General features: G+C 34.5%; 1 long non-coding RNA gene across 1 annotated transcript; it reads right to left on the bottom strand.

Annotated features, from left to right (window-relative positions):
* Positions 1 to 9,419: 9,419 nt before the first annotated feature.
* On the bottom strand, positions 9,420 to 20,208 carry LOC149771716 (uncharacterized). The gene is made up of 3 exons (XR_016418166.1): positions 20,100 to 20,208; positions 18,324 to 18,385; positions 9,420 to 9,798 (listed from the first exon to the last, which is right to left on the bottom strand). It is a non-coding gene; the product is annotated as an uncharacterized LOC149771716 (long non-coding RNA).
* Positions 20,209 to 22,874: the final 2,666 nt, after the last annotated feature.

The following is a 22,874-nucleotide window of genomic DNA, read 5'->3' as shown; positions in this document are numbered from 1 at the left end:
AGACCGGTTTATGTCCACATTCTTCTGTGAACAGAGGTGGGTTTATTTTCTTCTCTAAGTTAAACCACGCTTGTATATAGGGTGAATTCTGTGCTACAGGTTTACTATGGAGGTGGATTACCTCCATAATTATATGCGTGTATTTCCTAATCTTCCTTGATGCATTATTATAAATGGCTGCTTGCAAGTGCTACTTTCATAATTCTATCAATGTATATTGTATTTTTATTGATGCAAATTGTATGTGGCAGTTAGCAAGTGCGACTTTCCTTCTGCATTATTGTAAATGACTGCTTGCAAGTGCTACATTCATAATTCTAGTCATGAATTTTATTTTTCATTGATCTAAGCTGTAAATGGTTGCTTGCAAGTTTTTCGATCTACTTTCCTTCTGCGTCATTGTATCTTGCGATTTGCCAACTACTGAATTGATTCTGTAGTTTGTCGTATGACAAGCGCTATGTCAGTTATTACAAGTTTCGTATATTGTGTTTATAAACTTTACAATTACATCATTCCAACTAATGTTTTCATACAGATTTGGCCTTGCAACAATGTAAATACTAATTTTTATCAGTATCGTCTTTGTTATCCAACTCTTGTCGCCATATGTTGTCAAAATCGCATACTAGAGATTAGCATGGCATTATGACAACAGACGGTGCTCTAAATTTCTGAAGTTTTTCCTTTACCATAAATGATGAATGCTGCCCAGGGAGCTTTACGGCATTCGTTTTGTGTCGATAGCTCTTTCAGTACCTTTTAGAAGGTGTACGTTAGCAACAAAGTTTGAATTGTCTCTAAAACCATCGGCTTTCTCGAAGATCTAAGTGATTTATAGCACCTTGCGAAAACAAAAACGCATACTACAGCAGGGTGGTCCATCTTTTTCAACCCCCCTTTTAACGCACTTAACTATTTAATTTCACCATTTAAAAAATCTGCTTCTTATAGATATCTCTCATTACTTTGGAAACATTAGTTATTTTAGCAAAGTAAGGATCAGAAATCACAATGATATATTCCCTCGTACTCTTCTTAACGAGCTCTCATCAGACGAACCCTGGTTGTAAGGATTGTATTGTACGTCACCCATTTTGACGCACCTTACAGCCGTCTAGCTTTTCCTGTGATACCCTTGTACATAAGCTCCTGCGAAAATAAAATATTTTATAGCAACATCAATAGCACATAAAAAGTTTATAGGTAAAATGACACTAAAAGAATTAAGCATTCCTTAGGGTGTTCTTATTCTTTACACGATCTTCATTTTGGAACATATTTTGCCGCAAAAACCGAAATAATCAGACTATGGAAAATCATGTTCGTATCGTGATCAAAATGTTTACTTGCGATTAGAAGTATTAAATTTAGTGCACGATTGTTTTCCAATGCTTAATTTGCATTTTTAATGTGCAGAACCTCAGCCTTTGAATGTATTTATTAAAATAACCAAAGCACAGCTTTAAAACTGGTTTGCATTCTTTAAAACGTTTGTCTCTAAAAGTGGAAATAATCAGAGACAAAAGATGTTACAGGAGATTTTACTTTTATTTATTGTAATTCTTACCATTATCAAACGAATTAAAATTAATAATTTGGTTCAAGAATTTTAAAAATATAAATATAGCACAATTAGTGTCTAACTATTCACCTGCTCTTTAACACAATAAAGATTTCAACAAAGCGTTAAAGAATTTTTGAAATACGAATGCATGATGCATGATTCTGACTAGTTAATTGTACTGCTCTTTGCAATATAAAAGTAGTTTAGTGAATTATCTTAGATCAGTGAGAGAGAGAGAGAGAGAGAGGATGCAACAAAACTGCATATTTCATTAAGTAATTGTAATTGTATAAATGTATCATGGGTCAATGAGTGTGTTTTGGGACAGTCTTCAACAAGTATCAACAAAAGAATAAACTCTACTGATCTTACTCGATAATTATACATGGTAGAATTTTACAGAACACATTTTATTTGGTTTTATTCTATTTAATTGCCTAATTGTATCATGGGTAGTTAAGGGTGTTTTGGGAGTCTTTTGTTGTTTTAGGGTAGTCATGGGGTCTTTCATTTGGTGATAAATACCAATATGGGTAAAATCTCTTCTGATCTTACTCGATAATGATACAATGCCGGATTTTACTGATCTTAAGGTTTTAGTCAGTATAATGGTATACATGTATCCTGGGTAGGTGAGAGTGTTTTGGGACAGTCTTGTGCTAGCCCCATGACTTTCAGGGTGATAGGCAGAAAAATTAAAGTGGTAGATGTCTAATTCATGCATAAGTTGTTGGAAATAATCAAACATAAAATTGCTGGACAGATTTGGGATGGCAAACAAGTGTTAAAAACATTGTATAAACTTTTAGAACAGTTTTTGCTTTAATATTCTTCAAAAGAATAGACTATGGAAATCTTGAGGACGCACACATTATGGTCAACACGTATTGGTTGCCTGACGTGGTATTAGGTAAAGCACCGACAGTCTACCATTTTTCTTTTTAAGTTCTTGTCAAATGGTCAAATGCAGGAATAGGTTGCAGATGTGCCTTAGATATCTTCTGATTGGGACTTCCTACCTTTTGACAAGTGTGACAAGATCTATGGTACTTAAAAACATCTTTTTTAATTTTTGGCAAATAAAACTGATTCAGGATCTTGTGATAAGTCTTATTGACACCAAAATGACCAGCTTAAGGAGTTTTATGGGCTAGCCTATGCAATACTTGTCTTTATGACTTAGGAACAACAATTTGATTGCTCACTAACCACTTATCACCAGCAGGTACATCAGGTGTCTCCATTTTCTCATAATGACCCCATTTTGCACAAAGTAACAAACTGGTACTTGTGTGGCTTTAATTTCTACAACCCAGGCTTGTGTCTTCTCTGAGGAATAGTATTTCCCCACCACCACCACGATCGCAGCCTATCAGTAAAGAGAATAATGCACAATAATTGTATTTTGACCAATGAGAATCATATAAGGTGATATGTAATACGCTGTGATATCAAAAATATGAAACTGCACATACTGTAAGAAAACTATACGAACTATGTGCTAATATTGGTATGTCAAATTGTGATCCGCCCATGGCGTAATAATACGCATATATAAACATTTTTGCAAATGAGTGCTGTTGATTTTTGATCAATGATTAATTTCCACTCATTAGTCATTAGTGACATCAAAATAACTAAAAAAAGATTTAATAGTCCCCGTTTTTGAAATGAATTTAATGTTTCAGTTTCATCGCAATCCTTTCTGCTTTCCGTTACCCAATCCCCTCCGATGCATAAGGGACAAAATACGCAGAAATCTGGAATGAGAGAGAAAAATAATCTGGGCTGGATGAAAAACCTTGAAACTGAACTTACACCAAGTAACCTACAAAACTATGGTTCGTCGTAACAGCATGTATACATTTTCCTTGCGATTTATCTACAGTGTTTATATAAGAAATGATACAAAATTGTAATAGCGTAAATATACGGTAAAAATTTTCTGTAATGTATTTAATGCTTTATTGTTGTTTTTCTTGTTTCTTTAAGCTATTAAAATGTTCTAAAAAATAATTAATATTAATTAAATATGACAATTTCCAAAGAACCTATCTCTCGCTCTCTCTCTGGACCATGAAAAGACAAGAGTAGAGGATTTTCGCTTGTTATTATACAATGATGTCTCCGGACCTATGAATGATGGTAAAAGGTAAGTCGAACAAACGAGAGAGAGAGAGAGAGAGAGAGAGAGAGAGAGAATTTTATGGTCAGTAGCAATCTTAATTAAAGCGGAATATTGACTTAGATCAATTGCAAACATATTAAAATATTTTTATTAACTCTTGTTGGTTCGTCATTTCACTGTTTCTATTCCATACTAATTTCCACGAGTCGATGAGTGAATGGCTGAGCGTTTAGTGTTCAACAATCTAACCATTTGTTTTTAGTGCGATAATTTCTTCATTAAAACAATCTTTCATGTTTGAATCATAAGCGTGTCTTGTATTCATTAAATCAGTGTGAATAAAAATAGAAACTCAAAAAGAAAATAATCAAATTATTATTTTGCAAAAGGGATTGTGAATAGCCACAAAAGGCACAGAACTACATTTTGTTGTGACACTGTGGGGATGTGAGTTCATTCACATGGTCAATACACAGTTGAATGTAGTCAATCTTAACCCGGTTCAAAAGGCAAATATGTGTATTTGTATGTGATATAAGTAAAATATATGTATAGTATGTACGGCACGCTGTATCAATGGTATACCACTACATGTATAATTTATCATTTAAAGGAAACGAGGCTTGTCGAGTTTCCTTTGAATGACAAATTTATACAACGAGTGGTATATGAAAGATAAAACGTACGTATTATACAGATATTTGACTTATATCGCATACAAATACACATACTTGCATTTCCAATGCAGTTAAGATTGACTGTAAGGAACATGTATTTACGGAATGAATGAACTCTGCATAGCCGTGTCAATTGTGTCCGCTACAAAATGTAGTTCTTAATTATTGGAAAATAATCGCAATCTTCTTTGTACATTAATAAGCTGCTTCTTTTATTTCGCTAAACATGCAGTTTTCATTCATTTTGATTAAATAAATATAAGATACACTTGTGATTTAAACAAGAAAGATGGATTAAATGAAGAAAGTAGAGCACTACAAACACATTGAGATGAACTAACTGAACTATACGCGTTGGCTTTCACATGCCTGATAAACTATTGAAACGAGTTGGAAATGTAAACAAAGTGAAACGAGAAACCAGGAAGAGGGTAATGCAAACATTTTAATGCAATTTATCTAAGTCATTATTATTATTTAATTAACGTTGCTAAAAATCATACAATTGTTTAATTAACGTTGCTATCAATCATACAATTGTTTAATAAACGTTGCTACCAATAATAATACAATTGATTTTTAAGCTCACTTCTAACTTTCCCCTTTCTTTTGCTACATTTTTATATCGTTCATTATCATTGGTCCCGAGACATCGTCGCACGACACAAGCAAAAACGTGTACACCTAACCGTTATGAAGTCCGAGGTTCTTTTAGGTTACTTGGTGCAAGTTCAGTTTTCTTTTTTGGTCTCATTCCACTTACCTAATGGTATTTTCTCCCGTATGCATTGGGGGTGGGGTTGGGGCAGAGAGGATTTCGATATTTCATTCATTAGAAGATGGGGATTATTAATATTTTTATCGTTATATTCGTCACAGATTTAGAGAATATAGAAGCGATAACCTACTGTTGAAATATAACATAATGTTGAAACAATATTTATATACGTGTATTAATACGTCATGGGCTGATCACAATTTGATATCACAGTAGTCTTGATATATTAAATTTCTTTATACCAACGCTTTAAAAGCGATGCTATGTTTAATGTATATATGTATGCTTGCCGATGATTGTGCATTTATGTCACACAAGAAACACCATCTACAGACCATTGTGAATAAGTTTTCTGGGGCATTCAGGCTGTTTGGTCTGAAAATAAACCTGAGTAAAACAAGGGTACTCCTTCAGCCATCTCCTTATACAAACCCATCATCAAGATCAAGGGGAGACAGTTGAAAAACGTGGAGATATTGGGAAGCACAATGCTTTCAGATGGGTCGCTGGACAATGAAATTACAGCCAGGATCTGGAAAGCAAGCCAAGAACTATGAAGACTTTGTGACAGAGTCCTGCAGCAAAAATACATTAGGATGCCCACCGAGAGCAAGGTCTATGAAGTAGTCATCCTCACCACCCTCTTCTATGGCTGTGAAACCTATACTGTATACTGCAGGCATATGAAACAACTTCAGCAATTCCACATGCGCTTATACGGTTAATCATGCACATCAGATGGCAAGACAGGGTGTCCAACTTAGAAGTTATAGAAAGGGCATGTGTTCCTAGCGTTGAGGCACTGGCCACATCATTCGGATGGAGATGCCCAGAATACCAAGACAGCTCTTCTATGGTGGGCTCAAGCAATGAAAGCAAAAACGAGGGCGCCCCAAAGAAAATGTACAAAGACAGCCTTAATTGTAACCTGAAATGGTACGGAATCTAGCCAGCAAGCAACAAGCCGCGACTAAGGAAATGTCTACATGGCGCACCTTCTTCACAAGGCTGTTGAAGCGGTGGGGAATGACCACCGCGAACTACTCCCACCCATGAGAGAAAAACGGCACCTCGCAGAATCCCAGACAATCAAGTCTACAGACTTCCCATGACCAGCCTATAACATCCTGTGTTTTCAGACTTGGGCTCAAGAGTCATATGCGTAGTCACCGTGTGCAGCACAGCTAGCGTCATCATCGGACGCGATGGACAACCGAAGATATATATATATATATATATATATATATATATATATATATATATATATATATATATATATATATATATATATATATATATATATATATATATATATATATATATATATATATGTATGTATGAATGTGTGTGTGTGTGTGTGTGTGTGTTGCACAAGGTATCTACGCATATGGATCTTAGGTTCATAAATATTTTAGCGGAACATGTGAATTAAGCCATATATAGGTAACAAAACAATTGACAAGCTAGAGACTAATATAAGTGTAAATTTATTTATTGAGCCATGTGCATGAAAGGCTGGTCATTTCCAAGATAAGATGCTACTGAGATTCACCAGTAACTTTATTCAATATTAAGTTTATTCAAAAGCACCTTTACAATAGGTGTACATCGCTATGCAGTATACCATGGCGGAGTAGGCGGGGCTTTAGTGAGATGTAGTCATAAGACCCGAGAAGAAATAAAATTAGTTTTGGTTTGGATAAATTTGATCAAACCTTAATTACACAACTTAAATCCGGGATGATGCAATGCCTTTTGCCCCAACCCTATAAAACGAAGAAAAAAAAAAAGAAAAAAAAAAAAAAAAGAAAAGAAAATATAAACAATGCGATAAATCTAAAACTAATAGTTTACATCCTATTTTCTGTCGCCCATTTATCAATCTATATTTTATCAATCTGTTATTCTGTACTCTCTCTCTCTCTCTCTCTCTCTCTCTCTATCTCTCTATGTTGGTCATTACGTTTTAAGCGCACATATAAAAATGTAATTTTATGTTGCAATTCTTGACAAGAGCGTATATAAAAGAGAATCCAGACCCGCGTTTTTTTCTAATCCCGACAATGAAAGACGTGCTGGCTCAGTGCTAATCGTAAAACGTGTGTGGTGTAGAACTTTTTGAAAAGGTCTCTTATCTGTTAATTTCATTCCTGGGATAGTTACTTCACAATCTTATTTTAGTATTTGTCATATCCTGCTTAAATATTTTGACCATGACGTCGCATTGCACCATGATATCTTCGATTATTTGTCCAAAATCTATAACTGTTTAAGTGCATGATATCTTAATAAAACTTGTTACATTTTAACTGAATACTAAAAAGGCTTATTCAGATATGTGGGTGTGTAGGGAGCTATATACATGCATAGATACATACATACATGGGACCCCGATTGGCCGAGTGGTCTAAAGCGCTCTCCGTTACCGATCACTGCCATCTCACCCCTGCCTGCGTGTGTTCGAGTTTTAGGATTCGGCCAGTGTGGGCACGTGAGAAAGCTTGCCAGTAGTTTCTCGTATGTCGGTGGTTCTTCCCGGGGTCAATCTAAATTTTCCTGTGGAAGGCGTTGTTCTGAGAAGAATAGCGAATATTCTTTCATAAAAGTTCCAATGGACGTGTATTGGAAATTTTGATAGACGAGTCTTTAAAAGAGGAAACGAGATCAATTAATAGTGTCTTACAATGTTTCTTTGATACAAGTCTGAAGATAATTGTTTATGTTTATTTGTCTTAATTTCATGCAATTTTTCTTGGTATGAGTCTTAAGATAATTTTCTTTAAAATTTTTTTGTCTTGAATTTTATATGACTTATGTATTTTAAGAATTTCCTCCATTATTTTCTTGAAAGAAGCCTTGAGATAATTATTTTAATTTGATTATTTGATTGTTTACATGTCATACGAATCATATGCTCGAAATTGATTATAAGAAAGTCTATAGATGTTTATGCTGCTGAAATATTAGTTAGCAAAATAGAAGCTATGACAAGAAGTTAATTTTGTTTAATTAATTTGTATAACTAAGATGTGAATTTTCTTAACCTAAGAATTAGCACTGGAACAGTGATAGGGACCATATTGCTTTTTATTGTCGACCGCTTGTGTACAAGTGTCTGCACTTAGTCAAGACTATGATTAATATTTCACACTGCAAGGGTTAATTGTATGAGGCAAGGTCAGACTATGTTCTCGATCAATTAGTTATTGTGTCTGGGTTAATTGTATGAGGCAAAGTCAGACTATGTTCTCCATCAATTAGTTATTGTGTCTGGGTGTATTAGGGGAATACATTAAGTTTATATGCTATAAATTTATTTTATAGTCGATCTTCTTAGATCCTGATAACGTGGCCTGTCACTCTCATATGTGGTTTCATCAGCAGAGTGTAGATGCTTGAAACGTCTGCCCATGTGAGAACTTCAGTTTCCTCGGACAGACCATGTGAAAATGGTTCGGCTTTTTGGCATGCCTTCTGAACATCGTCCAGGTTTTGCTTGCACGCAGCAGGGTCGGCAACAAAATGGCTTCTTAGACCTTGAGTTTTATTTGTGGACTGATGTATCTGCATTCCGACACAGTGTCGCGTACATTGCCAAAGGGTATTCAGGGAACATTCTTCAGCAAACGGGAGATTACGAGCAGTAGCATACCGTAACTTAATCTTCGCTTGTAGTCTCCACCGTTTGAAGAGCAAGCCACAAGCTATATATAAATATAAAATCAAGACTCATGATGACGATGACGATAAAGTAGCCACGCAGGTCAGTTGGACCCAAGGTTTGTTCCTTTTGATGTCATGGATCTTTGAACTCGATTTTTCAATAACGCAGGGAGTGGGAAAATGCACACATACATAATTACAAAACCACGACTGCCAAATTCAGAAATATTGTTTCTACACACTGATAAACAAACTCAGCAACTTCACTCACACCTCACTTCAGTAAATTATGTAGGCTAGATGTGGCTGCAAGTGCTGCTCGGAATGTGTACATTTTGTTGTTGTTACTCTTGTAAAGGACAAAATTGCTTACAAAACCACTTCGAGGAAGCTGATTTGAGAGCGTGTCTCTATAACTACGATTCGTGCAAAACATTACTAAAACATATGAATCCTTTGGCTTCCGAAATAAAAAAAATGTAATTAAGTGTAATATTGCATAATTGAAGGTAAATATTCATTGCTTTTCCATAATTTGACCATTAAAGGTCGCATATAGTTTTCCTTAAATGAACTAATCGGGTACGTTAACAAATAAAACGCATGTGAGCAATAGTAACTTTATTGATTATGTGTGATACATATAAGTGGGAAAGCGTCATAAAGGCATTCTCTTTATACGAATTCAATGTTCGCAAAGTCCGTTTTGCCTGTTCTTCTCTTCATAATAAATCAAACCAATCACTTGTAGCACGGATACCCTTCATAGGGAGGCGGTCCATCAATGCATGGGATGTAAAAGATGTATCGACAGCCACATTGGCCGCTTGGTAGTAAATCACATCCTAAACGTCTTGGATCTCCGCAGTAGCCTTCACATCCCCAGACAGGATGGCGTCGACAGGTTCTCTGTCCGCTCACGCTAAAGATGAGGAGCAGCACACAGATGGCGGAAAAGAAAAGGCGTTTGGGCATCATGATCTGTCTGTAAATATAGAGAAATTATGCGAAAGTCCAAACTCTGACGAACTCATAATTTTAAAGAGTGAAATGGTGAATGACCCCGCAATAACCAACACAAAAGGAATGCAGAAAAAAGAGAAACATTTTTGTACCATTAAGATCCCAGGAAATTAAAATATGATGACAGTCCGACAATTTTAAAAATTGATGGTGGCACAGTGAGTCCAGTGGAAATACTAGGAAATAAACCTGGTAGCCCAATGTTCATTAAGTGATTTGAGAAGTAACTTTTATAAAATAATTGTTTTCTTTTAGGCTGCTTCTTTTCTTTTAATTGATATACCAGTTCTTACTGTCTAGGTGAAGTAGTTTCTATTTTGACCAACCCAGTCCTCATCACACACCCCGCAAACAACAAATAAATAAAAGAAGCTTCGATGTCATGTAGAAGCCAAAGGGCTGCGTGGATTTGCCATGAGGAAGTCCAGATCAAACATTTCTGGTAGCATCTGGGCTTTGGGCACACACTTTTTCGGACCATCAATTATATGGTATCTAAGTTATATATAAAATTCTGTTGGAATGGTCCGCCTCTCTCTATGTATGTATGTATGTATATATGTGTGTGAATTCAGGCATGTATACGACAGAAACTCTGAAACAATATCAAAATCTGACTTCAACAAATATAAAGCTTAAAACAAAGAAAATAAATGTAGCCAACGATAACTGTTAAACATTTAGCAATTATATTTATAAAAAACCACCGATTCATTAAACAAAAGTTGTTTTAAAGATAAAGATAGAGTAACTTAACACGGTTACTTCTCTTGAAGTCATTCTTTTCTTTTGGGCCATTATTCCATACAGTGAATATGAATTCTTCCAGTGAGTTTGCACAATTATCCTAAATGTCTGGTCAGTTATTTAGGCAAAATAGCACATATTTTAATGCCCTTGTACGTGAATGTGTATTACATTATTATCACTGTCAATACAAACCACTAGGAAGGTTGAACACAAGATATATGGCTTCGTTTTTCCAAGGGAAGTAAATCTCAATGGTTCTATTGCTTATCATTTTATCCATGTGTGAAAGTTATGTTAAAATTTCGGCCATTTCGTTGTGTCATGCACGGGGTTCAGACATTTCATCATTATTAGATTTTCGCATAACAGTCGTTTCATTGATGTAATTCAACTGTTTGCGTTACAAGGTATATAGCGATGTGAAAATGTTACGACAGTTTGCAAATATCACAAAACGTTTCCACTGCTTTAAAAATCGGAAGACGAAAATGGGAAAATAAAATTAAGATGTTTCTTTCCCTTTCGACCTACTACAAAGGCCTTACTCAGGCCTCAACACACAACACACACACACACACACACACGACTATCCATAATAGTGTGTTCTAAATAAAGGCACCCTCCTCCCCCCCCCCCCAAAAAAAGAAGCAAAAGCTACATAGAGATCGATATATTATTTGTAAACATGGCACAAGTTTGACGTATGTTATATTACTACATACGAGTTCTTCATGACATGAGCTAGTAGTTATCATGATTAGTAATTACGAGGAGACTGTATTTTACAGAGCGTCATCTGTAGCTGTATACTGTTTCACTCTTTACTATTACATCTCGGATATAATAGCCACATGAGAAACAAAGATATGAAATTATTTTTCATTTGAATGGAATTTTGTGGCAAGCCGTAATAATAATAATAATAATAAGAACAACAACAACAACAACAATAATAATAATAATAATAATAATAATAATAATAATAATAATAATATAACAATAAAGAAACCAACGCACTGTGAGTTAAACACAGCACTGATGAACTTAAATTTTAATTTCAGGTAAATTCACCATATGTTATCATATGCAGTTTCTAATTCTTTTCTTTATTGTCACAGTGCCGTTTTCCAACTTTTGTGTCGTTATCTGATTATTTGTGCAGTAAGTTAGCAATTCGAATATGTATCGTTTGAATTTTGTGAAATCAAGCACCTGACAAAGTCTAGGTAGATGGCTAAATTGGTGTCTTTTAATTTATTTTTGTTGCCATAACTTGTATTGTCTTATTGGATATTATTTACCCATCAGTTAATCGGATCTTCTTTGTTCCTGTCTTTGTCATTAGGTTCGTCAGTTTTTTGTGTCTGTTTTGGATTCTAAATGTATATGAAATGTTTCTTTCCTTTATGCGGTATCTGAGTGAAAAGGAAGTGAAGGCTGTGCATGATAGAAATAATTACTGACATTATAATAAATAATATCACCCTCTATGCGTTACATTTTATTTGATGCCTCGTGTGATTGGAAGTTTATCCAGCTCTTTTCCGGATAGATTTAGTCCGATAATTCCCCCCCCCCCCCAATCTGTATTGATACTGATGGACAATATGTGGGTTTTTGATGTCACCTGTTCATTAAACTGTGGTATTTGGCTGCATGCAGATCTTTCCGGAACAAACCTGCGTACACTTTAGACGCATACCGGTAATTGGTAACAGCCATATCTAGCGCGAAATTCAAAACTGACACAGGACAGAGGGTTGTGCTATTCCACGTGGTTTACAAGTCAGCAAACACAGGATTTGCACATGCCACCAAAAGAAACCTTCAGCCAACTTTATCTCCACAGCCGCAGTTAGTACCGGTAAGTGTTTATAATGTACACCGATGTGTGCTGACAATACTGGCTGCAGATTTTGCATGTTTTAATGAACAGGTGATATCATCCTCTAAACCGCCAATCAATATCGTCATGGGAGAGGGTCTGATTCATCGGCCTAAGATAGATGGGTCTCAGTTTTACAATATCAGCTGTGTTCTTATCTAACGTTTGACATTTATACGCAGAACAACACATATATTTGTTACAATTCGGCGGAGATGTATTCATACGCCATATCAAACGAGTTTCTTTGCCCGATTAAAAACAACACACAAATGTAGTTTTGTTTTTACTACTTGTCCATGTTTTTCACGTTTTCCAAACATCTTTAGCTATATAGTGTAAACGGAATGCAAAGCAAATTAGAGTTTGTAAAAGTCTGATTCGGTGCACCGAGGAAACGCCGACGCACGGACGTTAACGTTCTAGGCTGGGTGTACAATAAAAAAATTACGGATTGTACACCTGCATAGAGTACCAGATCATTTTGTTCAAAAAGTGAGTACTACATCAGGCTTCTAAGCAAATGTGAATGAATTCTATTTAAATATGTACAAATGAGAGGGTGAACATTGCCTTCTTTGCAAATATTGGGGATGGGGGTGGGGCGGTAAGAGTTGATGGTGGGGTGGTAGGGTTATCTTTGTTGTATTTCCCATTCCACAATATTAAGTAAAGCAAGTTTCACCAATCCCTGGAACCTCGAAGACTTAGTTGTCGCCGCTAAAAACAATGATATCGACATCAACATTGATATGTCTCGCATTTTTTCCGAGAAAGACGAGACAATAATCTCAGTAATTTTACCGCATTTCATATTGCTATGTGAAAACGTATTACGCACTGTCACGTGACACTTGGGTGGCTGAATTAAATGTACTAATTTCTGGACAAGAGTTATTGTTGCTGAAACTTATAGCTTCAATTCTACTATGCTAAAGTACTACTATTTGAAAGCATGACAAATAAAGACTTGTAAAAATGTACTCATTTTTGGAATTACTGAGCTCAATTTACCAAGACCTTTAAAATATTGTGACGTCATCATGTCATTATGAAGGCTCATACCTTTTGTTGGGCATGTTGAGAATTCTGTGGTTTCGATGTGCACGCGCACGCATGCAATTAGATGTACACTGCACTTTGTTGATTACTTTGCATCGATTAGCTTTGACTCGACGCCACATCGCCTCTTCCAAAACAAGTTTATGAATAGAACATAAAACATGTACCAACAACCACACCCCCCCCCCCCTCGGGACAAAACGGAGCAAACATACACGCCAATGAGTGATGCAATATTTATAACACCTGAACGTTTTCCAAACTATGAGTGACATCTTGTCAGTCTGCATCAATCTTATGCATGATATATGCAAAACTTTTTTGCTTAATACACGTTAGACACTTACAATAAAAATATGTCAAGTACTTGTCACTGCATAATCTAGAGCTATCTGAACCACTCTTAAACAGTGGTGAGTTGGTGCCACGATAATGCACGTCAGTCATATTTATCGTTGTCTTGGCTTTAAAGCTGTATGCGTGCCGCTTAATTATCCATGCATACCTTTGATAGAAAAATAAATCCATGACATTTGTAGAGGTGTTGACAACGTTTAGTGACGCTTATACCCCGCTAATACTCTATTACTTATATTCCTTTAAAATGAAATGAAATTAAATGTACCTATTAAACTGTGTTCGTTAACACGTATGCCACACATGAAAATGTCGCGTGGTCTTAGCTGACATTTAATAATACTTTATTTCAAAAAAAATTCCGTTGACTGACTCTATAAAAATTCAGCGGAGTTGCGGAAGTCTTTAGTTTTCTGCTGAAATCCCACAACAAATCAGTCGAGTAGCAGCGCTCTTCGATGATTTTGTAATGGGTATTGTCAAAAAGCGCGCAGTTTCCTGTCACATGGCTCTTTGCGATCTTCTGATTGCTTGTTATGTTTGTCTCAAACTTAAAACTTGATTTAGAGAATTTATTATGACTTTTTTGCGACACAAAACGTCTTGAAAGAAATGTGATATTTTCCAGGAAAAAGGCACATTATTTATATTGAGTGCACATCATTTAATGGAGTACAATACCTACAAAGCATACACACATCACTGATGGCTACTGTGAAATATGAATGATTTATATTTCTACATCACTTAAGTTTGATCATGGTAGCAGTGTGGAAGAGCTGACTGGTCCCATAGTTTATATAATTATCGGATTATTAACTACTGTTTTGATGGCTCAACTAAAGTACCCATAACTCTACGAAAATACCGATCAATAGAAGTCATTAATATGTTGTAAAACACGTGGCTTTTATATATGTGACACACTGAACCATGATGTAACATTCTCTTCGTCTTAGTACTTAGAACACGAAATTAAAATGAGTGGCTGTAACTTCCTTTCAAAAGTCACATCAATAAGTATACAAATATCTGTCTCAAATAGTGATATCAAGTGTTTAAAAAGTATATGTGTATTTAGAAGTGACCGCATTACTACAGGTTCTTATTAGCCATATATTTATACAATATGTTTAAAAAATGACGGATGTCTTTGAAAGCATGCTGGGTGGATTTTAAAGAGTAGACGAATTCTACTAGGCGACAGAGTGACAGTTTACAAACAGCTCTAAATTATATCACTACTAGCAATTGTCAGTCCTTGGATGGGAGTAATGCATTTTTAATATTAAAAAGTATTAAAACAAAATTGTGATGAGTGAGTTTAAAAGAAAGTATGAACCAAAAAAAAAAGATTTTAAAAATTTAGGATTGAAATGTTCCAACATTTGTATTCTAAAATACAACTTCATAAACACTAGGATTTCAGGTGCCTCGGTAATATGACGTAACTCTAGATTCTTACTGAGATTCCGTTTATTTTTGGCTAAATATTCCACTTATAAAAATATATGCAACCACTCAAGTTAAGATGATTTTCTCTGCATGGTTTGTTTCAAAGCTACTTCACATTCTGCGTAAATCCTCTCAGTTCCCACCGAACTAGCATAGTTGTTACCCTGAAATCACTCTCAACCTTTGCAAAAATGTTTTGAACCTAGTGTGTTGTACGTACACAAATGAACTTCATTAGGTTGTGTTTTTTTTTTCTCCCGAATCGTAATACATACTGAGTGCGCAGAAGACGCTAGAAAGTTCAATGATATTAAATTATTTTTTTACTTTGAGACTATTTACAATAGCGTTTTAACTATTTTTATTGAATGTTGCGACGAAGCACGCAATGTAAGATGAAATACCACACTCGAGAAAGAGGCCGTTACCAACTTTCTCCCCGTTATATTTACAACAGTTATGGTCAAATAAACTGCGTTTTATAGCAGTTCTGAATAAATACATTTGTACAACGGAGGGAAAATAATATGTTTTCACTAAATCAAACAGTTTGAATTAAATTCATCCCTCACCCCGCCCAAACATCCAGGCAAGAAAAAGGTACTCCACATTTTCTGTGATGTTATTAAATCAGTATTGATATATGCCTGTTGGAAAGATGTGTGATACAAAACTTTGTCTGCTAATTGATAAAAACATTTTAATAATAATAAATAAGGGATTACATTAAGTATCAGCATATACGGTGTTTGAATAAAATAAATAAAATATCAAAAGTAAATGAAAACAATGGAAATAATTGAAAAGCCGGTTAACAGAGAATATAATATGAAATTCTCTTTGTACATGTACATGCTATAACACTGCAGTGAGGGATGCCAACATTGATACGTAATTTGTCTTGGTGACTATTTTGGGCAACTAAGACTCCACTTCAACGCACATGCGCATAGCAGAATATTTTATTGTAATCATAAATTTTCAGCGATGTCATCTGTATTGAGCATGATTTGTAATATGGAGGCCTTTAGACTGTGCTTCACTTGCTCTAACGGTTTTGTGACTACGACATCAACCCTGTGCTTCACTCGCTCGTACGGTTTTGTGACTACGAGATCAACCCTGTGCTTCACTCGCTCGTACGGTTTTGCGACCACGCGACCAAGCCTGTGCTTCACTCGCTCTGACTGTTTTGTGACTACGCGACCAATGCTGTTTTTTGGCGCTGTTCTAACCAGGAACATGTTTCACTTTTTGATCACAGACGCTGGTTGACCGTTTTGTCTTATCTATCCGCCCAAAGTGTAACTGAGGTTTATACCTTGTTCGATATAAGCTTACTTTAAGAGGAGTACCTGTCTATAGATAGGCGTTATACTTCTAATCAGAGTCACCAGTGTACATGGCGCATCCTTGGGGATGATGGATCCAGAGCGTCACAGGGCAAGGTCAACTGGTAAATTGTTAAGATAATCAGGGTAAATTGTCAAGAGCTGTATGATTGGCCCATATCTCCTCTTTCCATATGTGAATTACTAACATATCTGTCGCATATCAGCAAAGAGATATGGTAGTTAGAAAGTTAGAAGTTATGGTCACGTGGTCGTTGAGTCACATGTTACTAAGGTTGCATCGTTATCGCTGAATAGATGATACGTTTAGAGATATTTTTACGAACTATATACCAACATCATTGCCATTTATAAGCTTTCCAAAATGTCAACATCACTTGCCCATGCCTGGGTTCATTGAATATAAATTAAAACGAATAATGTAAGGAAAATTGAGATTTGTATCTGTCGTATTTATAATTAACAAATTCGCATTAACTCTCACTTCCGCTATGGAAATTGGTAGCGAAGAGCAGACACTTTCTCATTAATTGTATGTCTTATCCTCTCTCTCTCTCTCTCAAACAAAATCTTTAAACGGTTATCTCTTTTAGCATTTATCATCTTTTCCCAAATTCTCCGATAGCTATTGTATGAGAAGAAAAAAAAAAACAGTGCTCTAATTAATTTATGACTTGTATTAATATTTTCTCCATGCATTACTTTTGCCATAATTAATTGCCAGGATTTAGGGTTATATTAAAAAATATGATGTATAAACATTACTTAAAAACAAATTTAAATTCTGTATTTGATTGCACGAGATTTAGTTTTATTTTATTTAACTAGGATTGTTAGGTCATAAAGATGAAATTATGACTAGCATAAAGTAAGATTTTTAGCATACTTTAGCTGCTTTATACGTAAGTCAAGAAGAGTAGCTATATTTTTCAACAACAGTTTTGAACACAATTTAAAAGCAATGAAAAAGGATAAAAACGAAAATAAACATATTATAGTTATAATCTTCGTCATCAGGACGTTAATTAACATTGTATGGTCCCATTAAACATCATATAATACGTTGGCTGATCTGGGTCTATTCATTTTGCTAAGAGTTATCAGTAGGTCAAATAGCATAGATTCTGATCTGCCGGCGCATTATGCTCCTGCAATCAGTGTATATTGTCAATGCAGATGGACTAGAATTATACATTATTTTAAAAGGTAGTGTGTAATTGGTTGATTAATTGTAGGGTATACATTGTAATCTTTAAGTGTAGTTCTTGTTTAAAGTAAAGATGAATTGATTGTTTTTTTTTTTATATAAGAAAACGTGAAATCAGAATAAAGAAAGAAAATTGCTGTAATCAGAAATAGAATAATTAATCTTAGACGATCATGAAAATGAAAATATACTTTGGAAAAGCAACACAAATTGAAAAAACTCGAATTAATAACTTTAAATGTTGTGCTAAAATCCATCGGGAATCGGTAACCGAAGAAGACCATATGCCAATACTTTGGTAATTATGTTAATATGAATTTTTTAAGTATAAATGGTAAATATTTATTTAATTTAAAATAGATGAACTACATTCTGATCAGAAATATATTCTATTAGAGACAAGATAATTTTATGCAAACCTGTCTCCAAGATTGTTCCACCATATAATGTCGTTCTCAATTTAGACCATCAGAAAGACGAACTGGAAGTGAAAATTGAGTGCTATGCAGTGTTGTTTGTCTACAGAATATGGGTAATAACAAAAGTCCTGGTTCTGTTTGATTTACAAGTGAATTTTTGCTATCTAGGTTTTTGGGGGTGGGGTGGGTGAACAAGTTTTAGTCGGATCTGTTCAGTTTAGCAGTTACATTGGTAAACTAAAAAACGCAAAAGAGAAAAAGAGAATACAAACAATTTATTAAGACTGGAGACCTATTTCTCTTTAAACACAGCCTATAAATTAGCCTCACCTTGTATAGCCCGTAAAATAAAATGCGATTCTCCCTTATCCTATTAATAGAAAAGCAAACCAGCGTCATCTCTGGTATCGTTCTTATTTATGATTGTATGTACAATGCAAAAAATACCCCAACAAATACTTGACTGCTATTTTAAAATAAAGTTTTAAAGTCTATTAATTACATATTTATTAATAGGTTTTGAACTTTTTACGCTTTGGTAGTTCTGTGTAAAGATGGGTGACTCTATACTCTACAATGACCTAAAATTTGCCTTGTAGTGAATGGCCATGAATCTCAATTGCTTAAAATTTATCCTTATGTCTTGATACAGTGTGTAGACATATTAACAATGATGATTAGATATCATAAGAAAATGTGTGGCATTACAATTGGCAATATAGAAGTTCTTATCACTCTGTATATGTTGATTATAGTTCATTCATTATATATGGCTCGGAGGAGTCTAAATAATACAATGTGTATCGAAGATGAATAGTATATTCTATGGCCTTGACATTAATTTTGACAAAACAAATTCATAAGTATTTGGCTGGGGAATAAGAAAACTGCAAGTTTAAATTTTATAGTGAGTTTATTCTCAATTGAAAACAAATGCCCGTTATAGCGTTGGGTATTAATTTAGACATTAAGTAAAAGTATTACTAACTTAATTGATGGATATGTTTCTAATGTAATCATATAGACTTAAGTTATGGATATGTAGTTAATGTAATCATATAGACTTAAATTATGGATATGTAGTTAATGTAATCATATAGACTTAAATTATGGATATGTAGTTAATATAATCATATAGACTTAAATTATGGATATGTAGTTAATGTAATCATATAGACTTACATTATGGATATGTAGTTAATGTAATCATATTGGCTTAAATTATGGATATGTACTTAATGTAATCATATTGACTTGATTTATGGATATTAAGTCATATAATTATATTATTGACTTAAATATTGGATATGTAGTTATTATAATCACATGTACATAAATTAAGGATATGTAGTAAATGCAATCATATTGCTGACTTAAATGATGGATATATAGTAAATGTAATAATCCAAATTACTTAAATTTGATCAAATAAAGTGTCATTTTTTCGTGTTATTATTAATAAAGAGAATTATCTCCCCGTATGTACATCAGAAGGTGTTATATTCTTTCTATAATAAATATATATGCTTTTTCTGCTGTTATTTTGGGATGGTTTCCCCATTTACATCTACCTATGTACGGTAAGTGATACATTTTATTTTCTTTAAATCAGCGCATACAGATGATATTTATTAATAACTTTGAAAAGAACAAGCTACTGACAAAGAAAATCAAAGAACAATTTACTGGGGTTTACTTCAAAAACTGAAATGTGACCACTTTTTGAATTTAGTATTCTGGACTTTTAAAAAGCACATGAGCACCATGCATACGTACCAATAATCGAATAAGCACTTCCAGCCGTTTGCTCTGAGCGAACACTTTTTTTCACCTTTTCTTGCAATCGTCAGCAGGATAAGACTGATGGTTGGTAGATTCACTCGTGTTTTTAGCTAAAATGACCTTATATTGTATTGATGGATGCGTCACCATATGCATAAAATATACGTGACCTTGTATTTGTCATGCTCAACATTTAAAAAAAAAATTATATAAAAAAAATGAACCAGTCAACACACTTTGTCTTAATATTATTCTGGCCATTAATATTTTATTTACGATCATGTCTTCAGTCACCATTAGTATTTTATTTACGATCATGCCCTCAGTCATTTATAGGTTTGAACTTTGTCCGCCGCGTGATAGATATATCAGACTATCAGTGCATTAACCCCGCCACCAGGGGATTGTCTGCGTATGTGCAAAGGGCGCCGAAACAAAGATAATATTTACTTTTTATGTCACAGATATATTCATAAAATACGCCGATTACTGTTGAACTAAACCGGCTCAATTTGAATTTAGATTTATTATTATTTTATCAATTGGAAGTCCCAAACTAACCAAGGAGAGAAGTGAAATTATAGATTTGACAGCAGTAAAATATATTAAAACCACGAAACGGTTCGATCGCAACAATGCTTAAATCTTTTGATTGCATATATGAGAGTCTACATTGTTCTCTCTTCTTATTTGTTTTTCTCACCTCATTCTATTTTTTCCAATAAAGCAATTATAGTAAGCATTTATTAAATTAAATTTTGTACATATCTCTAACGTTGTGTGTTATAAGGTAGTCGTCTCTAACGTGTTGTATTAGAAGTACTTTTTTATATAGGAAATGTGATAATTAAAACTTTCTAGGTGATCCTAATTGCATTGTTTCCAATACAAATACCAGTCAAACTTTGTCCAAATGCATTGTTATTTATGCTTTTGTGAAGAATTAGTGGTATTTTTTTGTGACTGATATTACGTTAACTACTGTGATACAGCTTCGTAGAAATACAATCATTGATAATATAACACACACACACACGCACGCACGCACGCACGCACGCACACACACACACACACTTGTATTCCTTGACAATACGGTAATTGCAACTGCTTCTGAAATATTTAGTTGCCCTCTATATGAATTAAAAACAATGTAAAGCCGATACGGATGTAAAGCTCAAGTCTTCCGAAACAATATTTTTGGCCCTTGTTTTGGACCCGAACGTTTTATGTTCCTGTTTTGATGGAAAAGTGACAGTGACTACCGCAAACTTTTCCATAATATCCCATCCTGCTTGAACGTAACCACACATCACTGATCACATAACAGTTTTGCATATTTTTACATTTTGTAGTCATAATACAGGTCCAACACCTGCATAATGTTGACATAAACACAACGTATATATTAATACAGAGTGTCATTTTCTATTTAATTACATTACTGGTGACAATAATGCAAATTATAAAGTTATCACACAAAGAAAGCAAGAGACTAGGATTTGACTGACTTGACTATCACGCTTTGTTCTGTTTCCATCGATGATCAAAGGGGGCCTAATCAAGGAAATACTTGAGAAATACTACAAAGTACCAATATAATTTTTTCTTATTTCAATGGATGCAATTTCTATATATCGTTTTTAATTCCTATTACAAACAAGAATTATGTGGTATTTTGCAGACTAGAACGAGTTACTATGCTTGGAGCGATGAGACATAAATTGCACATGTTCTCTCGAAAGCCCCCAAAACATAATACCCAAGCCATATAACCATGCGTATGGGGCGGGGGGGGGGGGGGTGTTTAATTACTGCCAAATTGTTTAAAAATACGTTGGTGTTGGTATAGTTACGAATCTAGTTTCTGCACAAAAATGTTCAAATGTTCAATATTTTTAATTTAATCAGCGAATCCATTTCACTTTCTATCATGATCATTTTGAAAGTTGGCGCCAATCGTCACTGAGACTTTTCTATCAGTTTACACATTTTTTGAAAAAGTTTATCTCACCACCCCAATGCCCCCCCCCCCCCCCCGTAAAAAAAAACAAGTGTGAAAACGTGTTTGGTAAAATTTTAATTCTGCCAGCAATTATAGGTTACTGCATTTGTATGGGAAAATATGAACGAGTTTTCGGCTGGAATACTGCACGACCTTGGGAGTGAAGTATATCTATCCGACAAAACGAGTTCATATTTTCCCATACAAATGCAGTAACTTTGTTATTATACGTTATTTTTTAAAATTCTACCTAATGCTTAATTATATTAACAAAATATACTACACGAAACAAAGTAACTGAATGTATGCCACATTCCAAACTAAATACACAAGCGCATATTCATCATTACACAAGAACAACATTATTACTGCGCACATAACTCCGCCCAGATAAATTTGAACTTAGTTGCGCGCTCGACATAACTTTCGTAAGAAAATGGCGTGTCTAGTTAAAATTGAAATATGGAGTCATATTGTGAATGAATGCGCATTGCAACAACTTTTCCATTTGATCTGGAATGAATAGATTTTTGTATTTTGTTTCTTCGATTCTACGAAATTTCGTGATTATGGACTGGACTTATATGTGACAATTCCACATGAAATACATGAGATTGAAGAAGCGAGGGTGAAGCGTGTTGACATCTGCAAATGTGTTTCTGTTTCTGTCACTGAATGTTTGAAATCATAATGTGGGAAAAATATGAAGTCTTTCAACTGCAATTATCAAAAAGACGCTATAAAATTTAATGTTTATTTCATTTTGA

Source organism: Sinohyriopsis cumingii, unplaced genomic scaffold (assembly GCF_028554795.1).
Source record: "Sinohyriopsis cumingii isolate HCF-2022 unplaced genomic scaffold, ASM2855479v2 utg001710l, whole genome shotgun sequence".
Classification (NCBI taxonomy): Eukaryota; Metazoa; Mollusca; class Bivalvia; order Unionida; family Unionidae; genus Sinohyriopsis; species Sinohyriopsis cumingii.
The sequence above is the reverse complement of the archived record's forward strand: the minus strand, read 5'-3'. Positions and strand labels throughout refer to the sequence as shown.